The following is a 14,253-nucleotide window of genomic DNA, read 5'->3' on the forward strand; positions in this document are numbered from 1 at the left end:
TCGCTGAGGCAAACTTTCTTTCGGCATCGGACTGTTGAGCAATCCAGTTCACTTTGCTTTCGCTGCGCTTCGATCTAAGATTGGACCCCACCAGTGGTAATCCAACTTGGATATCGTCGTGAATCTTACTGGCGTCGATCCTGATGTGTTCAGCACTCCTCTCGTTGCTTCTGTACACGGTATTTCCCCACGGTATTTTTTTTCTCCATAGGCTTTACCGCGCCCTTACTCGCGTTGTCACCCGATTAGTCGCCTTCTACGACAGGGACGGGGACCTCGACCCAGCAGCTCCACGGCTCTGTCTGTCTGTCTATCTGTCTGTGTGTCTGTCTGTCTGTCTGATTCTTATGGACTCTGAAACTACTGAACCGATCGACTTGAAAATTGGTATGAAGGGGTTTTTGGAGTTAGGGAAGGTTCTTATGATAGCTCGAGACCCCTCCCCCTCTCTAAGGGGGAGCTGCCATACAAATGAAACGCAAATTTCTGCATAACTCGAGAATTAATCAAGCATATGAAACAAAATTTGGCATGAGGAGGATTTAGGGTGCAATAACTGTTTTTTGCGGTAGTTAGACACCCCACCCCCTCTCTAAGGGGGGCTGCCATAGAGCCAAATTTAGCATGGGAAGGTTTTAGGGGTCCCGAAATGTTTCTATGGTGAATAGACATTCCACCCCTCTCTCCGAGGGAGGGGAGGGTCTGTGCTGCCATACAAATGAAGCATACATTTCTGCATAATTCAAGAACTAATCAAGCAAACGGAATCAAATTTGGCATCTGGAGGTTTTAGGAAGCAATAAACATTTTTAAGGTGGTTCAACACTGCTCCCACCTTTCTAAGGGGGGGCTGCCATAGAAATGAAACATAAATTTCTGCATAACTCGAGAACTAATCAAGCAAATGGAACCAAATTTGACAAATGGAGGTTTTCCCTTCCCTTCCCTCTTTTCCCTTCTCTAAAGAGGGGGAATGGGGAGGATGCTCGATAACTAATCAAACGAATGGAATCAAACTTAGGGATCGATAAACGTTTCTATGGTAGTTCGACACTTCTCCTCCCTTTCTAAAAGGGGGCTCCCATACAAATGAAACACAAACTTTTGCATAACTCGAGAACTAATCAAGCAAATGGAGCCAAATTTGGGATGTGAGGGTTTTTGGGTACGAGAAATGTTTCTAGGATAGTATGACACCCTTTCCTCCTCTGGAAAGGAGAAGGGGTCCCATAAAAATAATGCACATATTTCAACCAAATTGAAAATTTTCGGAAAACTCTGAAGGAAAATGGGAAAATTTGAAAAATTCAATTCGCATGTGTTCTACAATTACATATTGACGAGCGTTGTTAGTCCATTTGACGTTGATGTTCCCAGAAAATCAAAGCACCTGGGGAAATTTTTATAGCAGATACATGAAAGCTGAGTACTTTTAACTCGCATGCATTTGCATTGCAACCGATTCATAACGAAAAAATATGAATACAATCTGTGTGCATCTCTATATCGCATGAACTTCTAAAAAGTTATATTTTTTAAATTTTACTATTTAAAAAAAATAGGAAAACAACAGAAAAAACGTTTTAAAGCGCACTTTGTTCTTTAAACGGCCACCGTTTTGTCAAAAAAGATGTTTATGACTTGTCCGAGCTTCATGCGATAGAAGCATCTTTACTGATTCAGAATCTATTCGATTTTCGAACCCCCTCACTTCATCGGCTCTTAACTATTCTAGTCATGAATATTTTTTCTCCGTTCAATTTTTGTTTTATTGTTAAAGGATAGATAAACAAATAATTTTATAATGGCTCGAAGAAACGTTCGAAACTCGTGTGTCTACACTAGAATATTTCATGTGTAAATATTCTAGGGTTACGCATCTCGCAGGATGGACTATCACCGATTTAAAGGTGGGAGTTAAGCGTTCTAGTTATAGTGTAGGCTGACCACTGATATCTTCTGGCCAAATACCTCGTTGACTTTCTTAAGTTATCCCCTACGTCATTACGAACCCGCTCAACATTTCTGATCAGTGCTTGGAAATATCTGTATCACATCAATCTTTTCAGCTGAATTTCCGGCCACATTCGATCATTGCATTCGGGATACCGAAAATGAACCAACGCCAAACGTCACAATCACAGCAAGCCACTCACAGTTGATTCATCCAGTTTTTTTCAGTCTGTTTTTCGTTCTGTTCTGCGTTCACGGAATGTGAGCAAAACAAAATATCCCTAGTTTTGTCATTCATTGACATTAACATACCAGTTCATTCACTATCAGCATCGTTCTCGGACACTGACAAAACGAAGAAATTCGTTGAGGAAGATAAGAAAGTACAGAATGCTCATAATAGTGACAATAAATTAAATTGTTCAAGCATGCAAGGTTTCCGTCTCAGTTAAATTGCTTCCATTTTACATAGTGAATATGCAGTTCCAAATCCACTTGTCAGAAATGCTTCAAAAGAAGAATTCCGATGTAAAAAATACCGTCTTGACTCAAATTTCAAACATTTAATTTTTTTTAATTCTGAACACACAAACATAAAATGGTGGTATCCAAGACACGACCGCAATGGGAATATTTCTAGCTTCCTTTTGAAAACGGATCAAACTATGCTATAGGATTAGCGGATGGAATTGCCAACATCCAGCTTTGGCTGACACAGTTTGCATTCGCTGCTTAGATCGATTCTGCAGAATGCCCCCTCGCCGTCCAAGCCTAAGCAATCCTTAACTGTGAGTGTGCATGCAGATCTTGCTCTTTTGTTGGCATTTCCGCTTGCGCCACCGATTTGCGTTGCCCTTTCGGAGTAACTTCAAAAACAACTGAATAAGCAAGGCACTGACTCAATGAGAAAATCACACACATATCAGGATATTGAAAATGAACAGTCACAACATTCCTGACAATTCAATGGCAATGAATAAATGTGAATGAATTCTCATGACTCGAGCTTTAAGGAAAGCTCAGAGAGCACAGAATGAATATGAATGAATACAGTTGTAAATTTGTTTGCCGTCGAATGAATGACAGTAGCATCGACGAGCAAAATAAACGCGTTACACTGATAAAAATATATTTTCAATGTTGCTTAACAATCTCAATATTTCCAAGCTCTGTTTCTGATAATTTATGGACGGCTAGACCGTCTAATGCATATCTCTTCGGAACATGTTAACCACTTCTTGCATTGATTGAGATGACATGCTGCCACTAGCCATGTCCAGCGGACTTAAAGCTACCTGAGGTGTTGGTAGTTGGTGATACGCTTCGGGCGGTTCAATGAAAACACGTGGTTCTATTATCGAGATGACATTCTGCCACTGAATCATAATCACCGGGCATAATACTACCTGAGGTGTTGGCAGTAGCCGAAGAGACAAAAAACTTGCCTTCAATTTTTCTACCACTTTTGTTTTCGGTAGCTCCTTCCATTTGATTTTTCTTTTTTTTTACGGATTTAAGGATGCTAGGGAAATAACGGTACACGGTACACCCGTGCACTGGCCCCAAAGGTGCCGCTAGTGATTGAACCCTCGGCACGGATACCTTGGAATTGGGGTTACCCACACGGTTTTACAAAGGTTGGGGCAATGTTTTGACTCCAACGCTACTCATTTCCGGGTTTGCGATCGGCAATAGAATTTCTCAAAGATTTCATGTTTCCAGTCATCAATCGAGGCTAAGCATCGTAACTCGCCTGGAGAAAACTCTTTAGGTCGTACAGCCTTTCGTCTCGAAACCATTGGAACCTAGAGAACACTGAAAGAGCATGAATACAAAATATGGCGAACGTCCACAAGTTGCCAACTGCACACAATTCTTTGTAACCCGAATTGCACAAACCTACACTCAATGGCTTCTGTGCTAGTTGTCTGCGAGCGAGGCCTCGTTCCTTTTGAACCCGAATGACGAGCACAAAAATAATTAAGGTACACCGGGGCAAGTTGAAATTAAGGGTAAGTTAAAACGGAAATCATAACTTTTACATATGATGGTGGATACCCCAAAAAAAATCGATTTCTAAAACAGTCGATTTTCTCAAAATGGTCATCTCAGATTTGGAACACACCTATTGTGCCAAATCGTTACCAAAAAAGATTCACAAATACGCAGTGTATCATCCAACGAATAGGTTTATCCCAGTAAACGTATTTTCTCTATTACTGTTGATGTTTTTTTATCCCATCTGTTTATTTTTATTATTAGGCTCATCTAGCAATTCAGCTGTAACAGAGCCGAATTTATCGTGTACATATTTCTCATGTTGTATATAACACAGTAGCCATTAGGAGTATAAGTATCCCTATTCTATCGATACACAACACATGTCGCATTTTTCGGCGTAAGAATATTATTGCTGGAATGTTCACAGTTGGACATAGCGGGACTGTTGATATGAGGCTTCCATTGTTGTGTTTATAAATAGCACCAATTACCGATGCAGCAGATCGATCGTATGTGGAGTGAGAGGCTGGGATCATTATCACATGATGATTGATGCATGGACGTAGTAGCATTACTTGCGTCATGCCAAATAACACGCCTTGAATGCATTCTGAGTGGCAAGCTCTAGAATACGCGTGACCACAGTGCAAGTCGGAAGAGAATGTATTTGACGAAAATTCCCCCGACCAGAACGGGTATCGAACCCGAACCCCCGGCATTTAGGTGTGACACTAACCACTCGGCCACGGGAGCACAACTGTAACTGGGGAGTAACTGTTGATATTAACCGACGTAGTTTATCGAGGTTACACTTGGAGTTGTTAATACCAGCACTGCAGTCCTTGTAAATCCTGGAGATCACGACTTGACTCATGTTGCTGAATAGTATTCTTTGTTGAATTCTGATGATTACGCAGAAACAAAATAATGCTTTTTTCCGTCACTTCACATTTGCTGCCGGTCACGACTGGTAATTTTTGTAATGTTGAAGTTACTTTATGAACAACTAGCTCTTTTTTCAGGGTCGTTACCCCAAAGATCACCGTCAACTATTAGGCGTCAGTTGGGAACTGAGGAGAATTCTGTCAGTGATTATACACACTTCCCAATTTGTAGAGCCCTCAACCACGTCCTAACCTGTTCTCACGGGCTACGATGGTCCCTCTTTCTACTAAGCTATATGGAGCGATCCTTGGTAACCCCGTTTGAGTTCGGTTACGATTTTACAAAACTGATTTAACACTAAACCTACCACGAGGGGTCAAATTACCCATTTTAAACTTTTAGTCAAAATTTTCTTTCAAATTACATTGTCACAACATCATTTGCCTACACTACTTTTCCTAAAACATACATCGAATGTATTTTTCAGTGTTCACTCCTCTCTTGTTATTTTTTTTACTGAGAAATATATGTCATCTTCCCTAACTACCGCAACGGGTCATTTGGCCCATTGGGTCATTTTGGTCATTTGGGTTGTGATAGAAAAACAATTACATTACACATTTTTTGCTATTGCTTTATTTATTTTGTTGTATTTGTGAATGAATAGTGAATGATCAGAACTAATTGTATTGCTGACTATCCAAGCGAGCTAACAGTAACAATTCCAGTTCTATTTTGCGTGTCAAAAATTGTAATTTCAAAATTTTGCTGATAATTGTTATCCCAAATGTCGAAATATACAGGAGAAATATGGTATGCAACATTTCTCAAAAAAAACTATATAAATCGAGTCATTGTTCACTAACTATTAAAAAGGGACACTTGACCCACTGTGGTAGGAATAGGTATACAAAAATGTCATAGTTTTCGTCCGGATTCAAAAGCATTAGGGGTAGTGGGGGCAAATTTGTCATGGGGGGCTAAGTGGTCACCTGCTTGTTTGGTAGTATAACATTTGACTATTGAAACCGTATTGATAGTCACCTTATGTTTGAAGAATTTAATGACTTTTGAGTCACCCTGTACTTCAGTAGAGCTGTCAAAATGTCAATATATGAATAAAAATAGAAATTGCTCTCTCGATAGCCATTGTGCGCATGGTATCTAAGGAATTTCACGTGAAATTTAGTATATTCAATCTGATATGTTGGACAAATCATCAGTTTGGACAACTGTTCACCTATTCTAGGGGAGGTGAACAGATATTTTGTTCAATCTCACCGATTAATTAGCATAGAGATTTCTTTTGTGTTTGGGGGCAAAGTGGTCATAGTAAATAACACTTACAATGTTATGTTTACTAAAGCTGATATACCTCTTCACATTCTGCTCTTGAAGAGGTTTCTTTTGTGGCATTGAGCCTGGAAAAATATGCCACTCCAACTAAACGAAGCCTTATTATGCGGAACGTTGTGTTTCTTACTACGTTTTTGCATGCATGAGAAAAATTAAATTAAGACTCTAGGTGAATAGACCAAGCTTATTTCATACATATACTTACTATATCAAGTATGATTTGAGCTAATTTGGACGAAAAAAAATTGCATAAATCTATCCCATATGTGCGAGTGACCAATTTGCCCCCACTAGGTGACCACTTTAACTCCAAGAAAAAAAAGGTCGATTTTTCACCTTTTTTCTAATAATGAAAAATGTACTATTTTAAATTTTTATAGTAAAAGGCGAATGCTATCTTGAACAACAATGAGTTGAACAATAATATTCTTCGAAAAACGGGAATTGATGCGGTATGTGGACGCTGAAAATGGGCATAATCCTTAGGGTGACCATTATGCCCCCACTTCCCCTACTGTAACCATTTTTAGAAAAAAGCACTTCTAGCTTAAAAAACCTTGAAAATGACAAAAAAAAATTTAAAAAAGCTGGATTAAATTATAACAAAACACTGGAGATTTTTGCATTTCTCTGTTTCAATGACATTCTTTAAAAATACTTTAAAAATACAATATCCAGGAAAAACTGGAATGTTGGCCAGAGTTCATGTCTTCCTTGAAACTGCTAAAATTATTAATTAGTCCGCTTCACTTTCTCAAATCCCCTTGCTCATCCTACTTTACCACATTCCCTTCAAATAAGCAGAGCATAATACCCGTTGGAATCAGAACACTACGTGAGCGACACACATCACAAGGGGGCACTCATGGCCAAGGCATACCGATTCTACAGCGCCTAGTGATGTATTTATTACGACCCACCACAGGATATGCTCCAGACGAAGCAACAAAGAAATCATCCTATCTTTTATAACATATATTTGCCATGATTAATAAAATATATAGTTATAAGCTGTTAAAAACTAAATCTAAAAAATACAAATGAATAAACAATGAAAAAAATATATTTTTTTTCATTTATCTATCATCAATACCGTTTTGTCTCATATTCCGAACAGTCTCAAATTCAGAACACTTTATTTTCAAATGTAAATTTACTAAACTTTTTTGTTTTAAATAATTGAATAATGAAAACACAGACATTCTTTGGAATATAGGTCAATTTTGACATCATTTACAGATAGCGATACAGTCCATAATTTATAATATTAGACATTTGCAAAAAAGTGACAATCAAAACCAATGATAAAATGTTTGCGTTGGCAAATTCCGTAAAAAGCAAGGGTACTTTCGTATTAGCGTCACCGGAGCAGAAATACAATAGATAGCATTTTTATTGTTCGCACTGGCATTCAAATATTATTTGTATTTTTGTTGGCTTGTTGTATGCAGTGTTTTGTCATTTTTTAGTGCTACGTATGCGTATTTGCGATTTGGGGTATTTAAGTATAAACGCCACCGGAGCGCAATTTTCATTATGAATTGGTTTTCCTTAATTAAATTTATTCTGAGGTCAACGTAATCGAGGATAAGGAACAGAGGCGACCCTAAGCCGCCGAGGTGACGCAATCCGAGTCGGCCGCCGACCCGCCGTCGGAAGCGGCGGCCTTTCGCAAACAAACCTGTGTTCCATCGATTGCCCGGTTAGTTTGAAACATTGGAGACGATCCTTTAGTTAGGTTTAGTAAGTTTCACTTTGAAATATATCATTTATATTTCGGCTCCGGTGACGCTAATACGAAAGTACCGAAACAAGCATCGTTAATTTTTTAATTTTTTTGTAGTTGTTTCAGCTATTATGTTTGTTGTTTTCATGTTAAGTGCTAGAGAATGTATGAACTTACACTAAATGGGTGAAAAAAATGATATTTTATGCGGAAATATTCATTAATATTAGTATTGAAGTAGTGTTCGGAATGTGAATCAAGTTTCTACACATGATTCAAATTGCGAACACTTCATTTTTAAATGTGAATTTACTGAACTTTAATGTTATAAATAATTTAATATTCAAAACCCTGACATTCTTTGGATTATAAACTTCATTTTATTATCATTTACAGGTATCTATATCGATACAGCGCCCTTGGTACCGAAACCATGTAAACTTTAAGAAACAAATACAATCAATAATTACAAAACCAAAATCCAACTTTTTTGCGAACATAACATCGGTCCAGTAGTTTAAAAGTTATGATTTTTTTTAATTGCGTTTTCGCTGTTCGGAATTTCAGACAAAAGTGATCAAACATATTTTTAGTTTTTCACCATGAATATGTTTTGTAAATCAATTTTATTGTAGTCAAATGAAAAAGAAGGCTCTGTTGTATCCAAAAATCAAATTAATTTCGCGAAAAAGTATTATTTTGAGTAATGAGACATTGTTTAATAGCCATCAAAGTTAAGTGTTCGGAATATGAGACAAAACGGTAAATATGAATGATTTATTATTATATTATTTTTTCAGCCGGAAGATAATACAATGAAACGGCATTTCTAATCAATCGCATGGATGACAGGTAAGAAAAACCTTTTCCAAACCAAATAACATTTACGAATTACACATGTGAATTCCGATAGGAAATATAGTGATCTTCGGTTCAAATCGAATTGAAAATTATATATTAAAACAATAGATAACAAAAGTAAGCATCTCAACATTTCATATCCACAGGTTGTGTTCACATTTATTCGCACTTAATTTAATTAGGTCAAAGAAAGAAAAGATTTCAACTCCTGACAGAAAATATAGAGACGAACCTGAAAGTCCAATATTACCACACTGTTTTGTATTCCTTCTTCATCTTCCAGTAAATATATATTACGTATACCAAAGCGTACCACTGAAGAATGTTACCTGTCTTACGAAGACAACGATCAGTTTGTGCTAGACAGTTGAATGTTAAAGGTGTGTCTTTGGCGTGTGAATCATTATTTCTCACTTTCTAAGTTAGTGTCGCAACTTATTCGTTCAAATAGTTCATAGAATAGTTTCATTGAATACCAATTACATTATTCGATGTGATTAATTAGAAAAAATGTTATTTCGGATCATTTGCAAACATCGAACAATATCGAAAGTACACGGTGATCAAAATTGAATACGTTGGCATTTTTCTCTCTTCCGTTTCTTGATCTTGGCATATTTCTTATATGTATTCATATCATTCGATTGTGTCAGTGAAAACAGGCTTATTGGTGTGAATAGACGTGGAAGCTCAGTAAATAACTGGTATTACTATTAACCTGGAATTCGTACCTAACACATGTGAATAAGTTTCTCATTCATAAATGACAAGATTATTAGATTAGATTTTTTCAACGATTCATTTAATACATCAAAGTGCTAGAAAGTGGGCTGTGCAATTGAAACAACAGGATTATTTTACAAACAGGATTTTATTCGAGCTGCATTGGAGTGGACATTATCATCTAGGACTGACCCGCTTAAACGAAAAATGAAATAACACGTGAAATCGCCTAAAAGAAACAGAAACAAACAAACGTAAGTTTAGATTAGTAATGCTTAAAATTCATTTTAATTATACCAACATTATATATATGCCATCTAAACACAGCGTATCATTTTTATTAACACTGCAAACTGCAACAGGACTGCAAAATGCGATAACAGGTCAAAATTGTAATTGTAATTGGAGTGATATGTAAAAGCATACGACTCATTAACTGCTCACACATCTCCAACGTTCCTATACTAGTAACAAATTAAAAAATCACTAACCGTTAGCTGAAATGCAACAAGAATCACAGTTTCTCCGATATTTCAACACACTATGGAAATGAGGCCATACTATTAGGAGATCTTTTTTTAGAACATCAAGCAATCCCGTTGATTATTTTGAGTTGTTATGACATCTTTAATTGGGAAAGTATCTGTCTTGTTGAAGACGAAGACATCGAGAAGATGTTAACAACACTTTCAATCTTCACGCGCAGATCAAGACAAAAATGTTATTTATGAATACGAAATTTCAATGTATTAGATCGAAGGAATTCACAAACTTTCACTTTATCCTCGTCACACTTCACGCAACTTATGTTTTGGAATTATGGAGTGACAGGTGTACTATGATTAGAACATCGTGCCAGAGAATTTGTTCTAATTACTCAAGCTTCTCACGAACATTCGGAACCATCTTATCTTTTTTTTCGGTTTCCACATTTTTAATTTTTTTTTCTCTACAGCAATGGTAGAATTAAATACGAAAATTGATAGTTCAAATGATCTTTTAATGGTTGAATTTCGTTGCTCAGAAACAGGTGAAGTTAGGCTGAAATAAAACCAAAAATAAGTTGGCGACAAGTGTTCTTCTGCACCTGTAGACTCTAACCGTCAACATTGTGGGAAAGGCAACAACAATTTCGTTGCTGAACCAACAATTACAGACAATTAAGACAACAAAACTGTCGCCACAAATCGAGCGAATTTATTTCGTCATTTGGCAGTGAATGCTATGTTATATATTTCAAAACCAACGATTGGAATAATTAACTTTTGATAAACAAACTTGTTCACTTTTTTCTCAAAACAAATAATGTGTTTTTTAAATATTTTTTTAATATTTTTCATGATACAATTTTTATGAACTACACTGTAATACAGGAATTCTCGAAAAGTTAATGACTCGACCATTTACTCTTTCCGTAGTCCCAAAGGAAAAAAAAAGGATGGATTGATGAAGGATGAAGGATGTTTGAAACAATCTGTACACCGAATCATTCTCGCAGTAAAGTGGGCTCATTTAATATTGCAACTCTAGAATGAACCATGTAGACCATGAAGATAGCTGAAAACACCAAACTTTTTCATTTTTAGGAAGAAAAAAAAGACGTCATATCTCTGATATTATTCAAACAAACACAGGATGTTTAGAGAACTTCAAATTGAAATTAAACACAGAAAAATAGTGTGGTGTGCCGTGAAATTGCTTCCGTTTGCTCGTATCGAACGTTTCTTTTAATAAATAAATTTGCGGCACCCGTAGTGTGGCATGTTGCACGAACTTATTTGACACGTAGAGCCTCGCCCTGTTCTTGTCGTGCTTTTCATTCAGCTGCATCAAGAGCGCTTGCCACACGTCAGTGTCGGTCTTAGCTCCCAAAGATATTTGTTGTATGAAAAGTAAAATGTCAGAAATTTGACTAGAAGGTAGCAACATTTTGTAATACATCCGAAAACAAAGTCATTTTTTAATTTCTTACTTTGTAACTGTTCTGACGTGATCTCTCAAAGTGACGCAAGCACCCAAAACTGTCATTTTACATTTCATGCTGTAGATAGATAAAGAATACCAAATCCTTCCAAATGACTTTTACAGAAATGTGAAAAAATGACTCCGTAAAAGCTTGAAAACGGAATAGCGTAAGCGCCATTTCCACTGTAATGTGGCCCTTCCCTTATGATGTGACGTAACTTGAATGCGAGGCGATGGGATTTTCGATTCGTTCTGATCCGTTCTGATTGCAAAGAACGAGCAGGGACCACAAATTTCACATAACAACATCTTCTTTGATGGACATTTAGCACAATGAGAGTCGCATGCCTTCTTTTTTTTTTTCCAAAATATATTTTTTATTAAGGCACATGTGGCGTTAGCCTGACGGGGCCGGGAGTCCAATATTTTGACAATTTTTGTCTTACAACTATGTTAGTAATATGTAACCGATTACTCGCGGTTGGCTCGAGGTTAGTATTACAAGTGTTCTCATAATTGGTATGTTGCAGTCTTCGATGCTCTATACGTGTGCCCGACACGGGCTACTTCCTATTGGGATGCAGCTGACCATTAATCAGCAACGCTCCCTAGTCTGTACCCCATATCTAGCGTGGTGCGTCTTTCTCGACTCGAGGAATCCAGGATAGAATGGTCACTAGCCGGCGCAATCATCAGCTCGTGTAGAGTTGTCATGAGCGGTACAACCTTTGGCTCTTGTTGAATGATCAGTGGACTGCACAACCTTCGGCCCGTGCATCTGTAAAGAGTGTGTGTATGTATTGCCGCGACTATGTAAAAGTTTATCGATCGGATAGGAGGGATATGAAACGGGGACACAACGAAGGAAACATCATTAAACGTTGACATCGGCGTTTCTGAGGAACAGGTATAGATGAAGCAGAAGATCAGGATCCCGGCTACCTAAGATATCCCGGACGGGGATATCCGATTTTCTGCCTTGTGCTCTCAGTGCTCTAGAGAGCTGAGAGCGAGCAGCATGGAACCGGATACACGACCAGACAACATGCTCGATGTCGTGGTAGCCATCGCCACAATCACAAAGATTGTTTGCTGCGAGCCTAATGCGATAGAGATGCGCGTTTAGGTTGTAGTGATTGGACATAAGCCGAGATATCACGCGAATGAAATCACGACCTACATTCAATCCCTTGAACCATGCACTCGTCGAGACCTTAGGGATAATCGTATGTAACCAACGACCGAACTCATCTTCGCTCCACATGCGCTGCCAACTTACGAGCGTGTGCTGACGAGGAATGTGAAAAAATTCGTTATAAGCAATTTGCCTTTCAAAAAGTGTGCCTTCTGAAGCACCCACCTTAGCTAGCGAGTCCGCCTTCTCATTCCCCGGAATCGAGCAATGAGAGGGAACCCATGCTAAGGTAATCTTGAATAATTTTTCGACCAAAACACTCAATAGTTGTCTTATTCTTGTTAGGAGCCACTTGTAGCGGATGATTTTTTGTTGCTAGGTTTTTTACAGATCACGCGCAATTTGCGCCATGTGTGAAAATAAAAATAATGTATTTTTAATTACAATTTCATTATGGAAAGATTTACTAACAAACAATGCTCTGTTAAAAATATGTTTTTTTTTTGTTATATCCAAAACTGTCTGACGCACTGAAGCACATTTTTCACAAACGAACATTTTATACAAAAGATGGCAATGCATCCCAAAAATGTACTGTTTGGTCCGATTTATGGTCCGAAGGAATCATTGGTCCGTTCTTCTTTGAAGATGAAAATGAGAACGACGTTACTTTCAATGGAGATCGCTTGCGTGCAGTGATTGCAATGAATTTTTATTGCGTAAAATACACTGGTTAAATCTGATTGGGGTGTGGTTTCAACAAGACGACGGCTAATGCTTAACAGCACACGAAACGAAAAGTAACACAAAATCGGGCTTAAAGGATGGATCATCTAAAACGTGAACAACATTTACATAAAATAATCTTTAAAAAAAATGGCAAGTATTGATTTTCAACCTGTGAAATAACTAGAAGTAGTTATGAAATCATTTGAAATCACTAGAAGTAGTTAACAGAAGAACGACTGGAGTATAAAAGGAAGCTCAGAAGTAAATGTACTTCCAGAACGAAGCGAGTGATTTTGATGTGATAACTGTTATCTCACATCATTTACGGCGCAAAATAAGGAGGAAGATGACAAATTTCCTCTTTGTTGGTTTCCATATTTAACATGCGCTCAAAGCTATGTTCACACCGAAATTTCATCGCACTTTTACAATGCGATATATCGATCACTATAATACATGTCGGGTTTTCGTTGTACTGTTTAATATAACGGTTTTCGGCTACACCCTCTCCGAATACTAGACGTGTTCAATACAAGACACAACCGTTGTCATAACTGATGAGGTGGTTTGTACGGATATGGAAGCTTTTATGCTAATTACCTCGTCTGTTACAGGTACTTGATCGAAGATGCGCTTTTGGAAAATTCAAACGGAAATCAAATAAAGATGTATTTTTGTCGCTGTACATTTCTAGGAAACAGCTTCAATATGGGATGCCGTTAAGAAGAGGATTAGCGAAATTCAATAGTTCGATTCCAATGAAAGCACGTACATAATACACAGACGCTGTGTATTTGTATTTGATTTGCTAAAAGAAGTGGGTGTGTGTGCACAAACTGTATGTGTATGTGGACGAGACAGAGAGAGGGAAAGTTTGTCAGTTCTATGCCATTCGGGATACCTGCAATGTTCTTTGTTC

The 14,253-nt window shown here is 37.6% G+C and overlaps 1 protein-coding gene across 6 annotated transcripts in view; it reads left to right on the plus strand.

The window, feature by feature from the left end:
- The first annotated feature begins 9,142 nt into the window (after positions 1-9,142).
- LOC129775276 (uncharacterized) overlaps positions 9,143-14,253 on the plus strand; it is a 51,629-nt gene continuing 46,518 nt past the window's right edge. Inside the window, exons 1-2 of one of the 6 annotated variants that reach the window (XM_055779790.1) lie at positions 9,143-9,203; positions 9,650-9,759. The gene's annotated coding sequence lies outside the window, so the exon portion shown is untranslated. The other 5 variants (XM_055779793.1, XM_055779791.1, XM_055779792.1 and 2 more) reach the window with 5 other exon arrangements.

This window comes from Toxorhynchites rutilus, chromosome 3 (assembly GCF_029784135.1).
Source record: "Toxorhynchites rutilus septentrionalis strain SRP chromosome 3, ASM2978413v1, whole genome shotgun sequence".
Classification (NCBI taxonomy): Eukaryota; Metazoa; Arthropoda; class Insecta; order Diptera; family Culicidae; genus Toxorhynchites; species Toxorhynchites rutilus.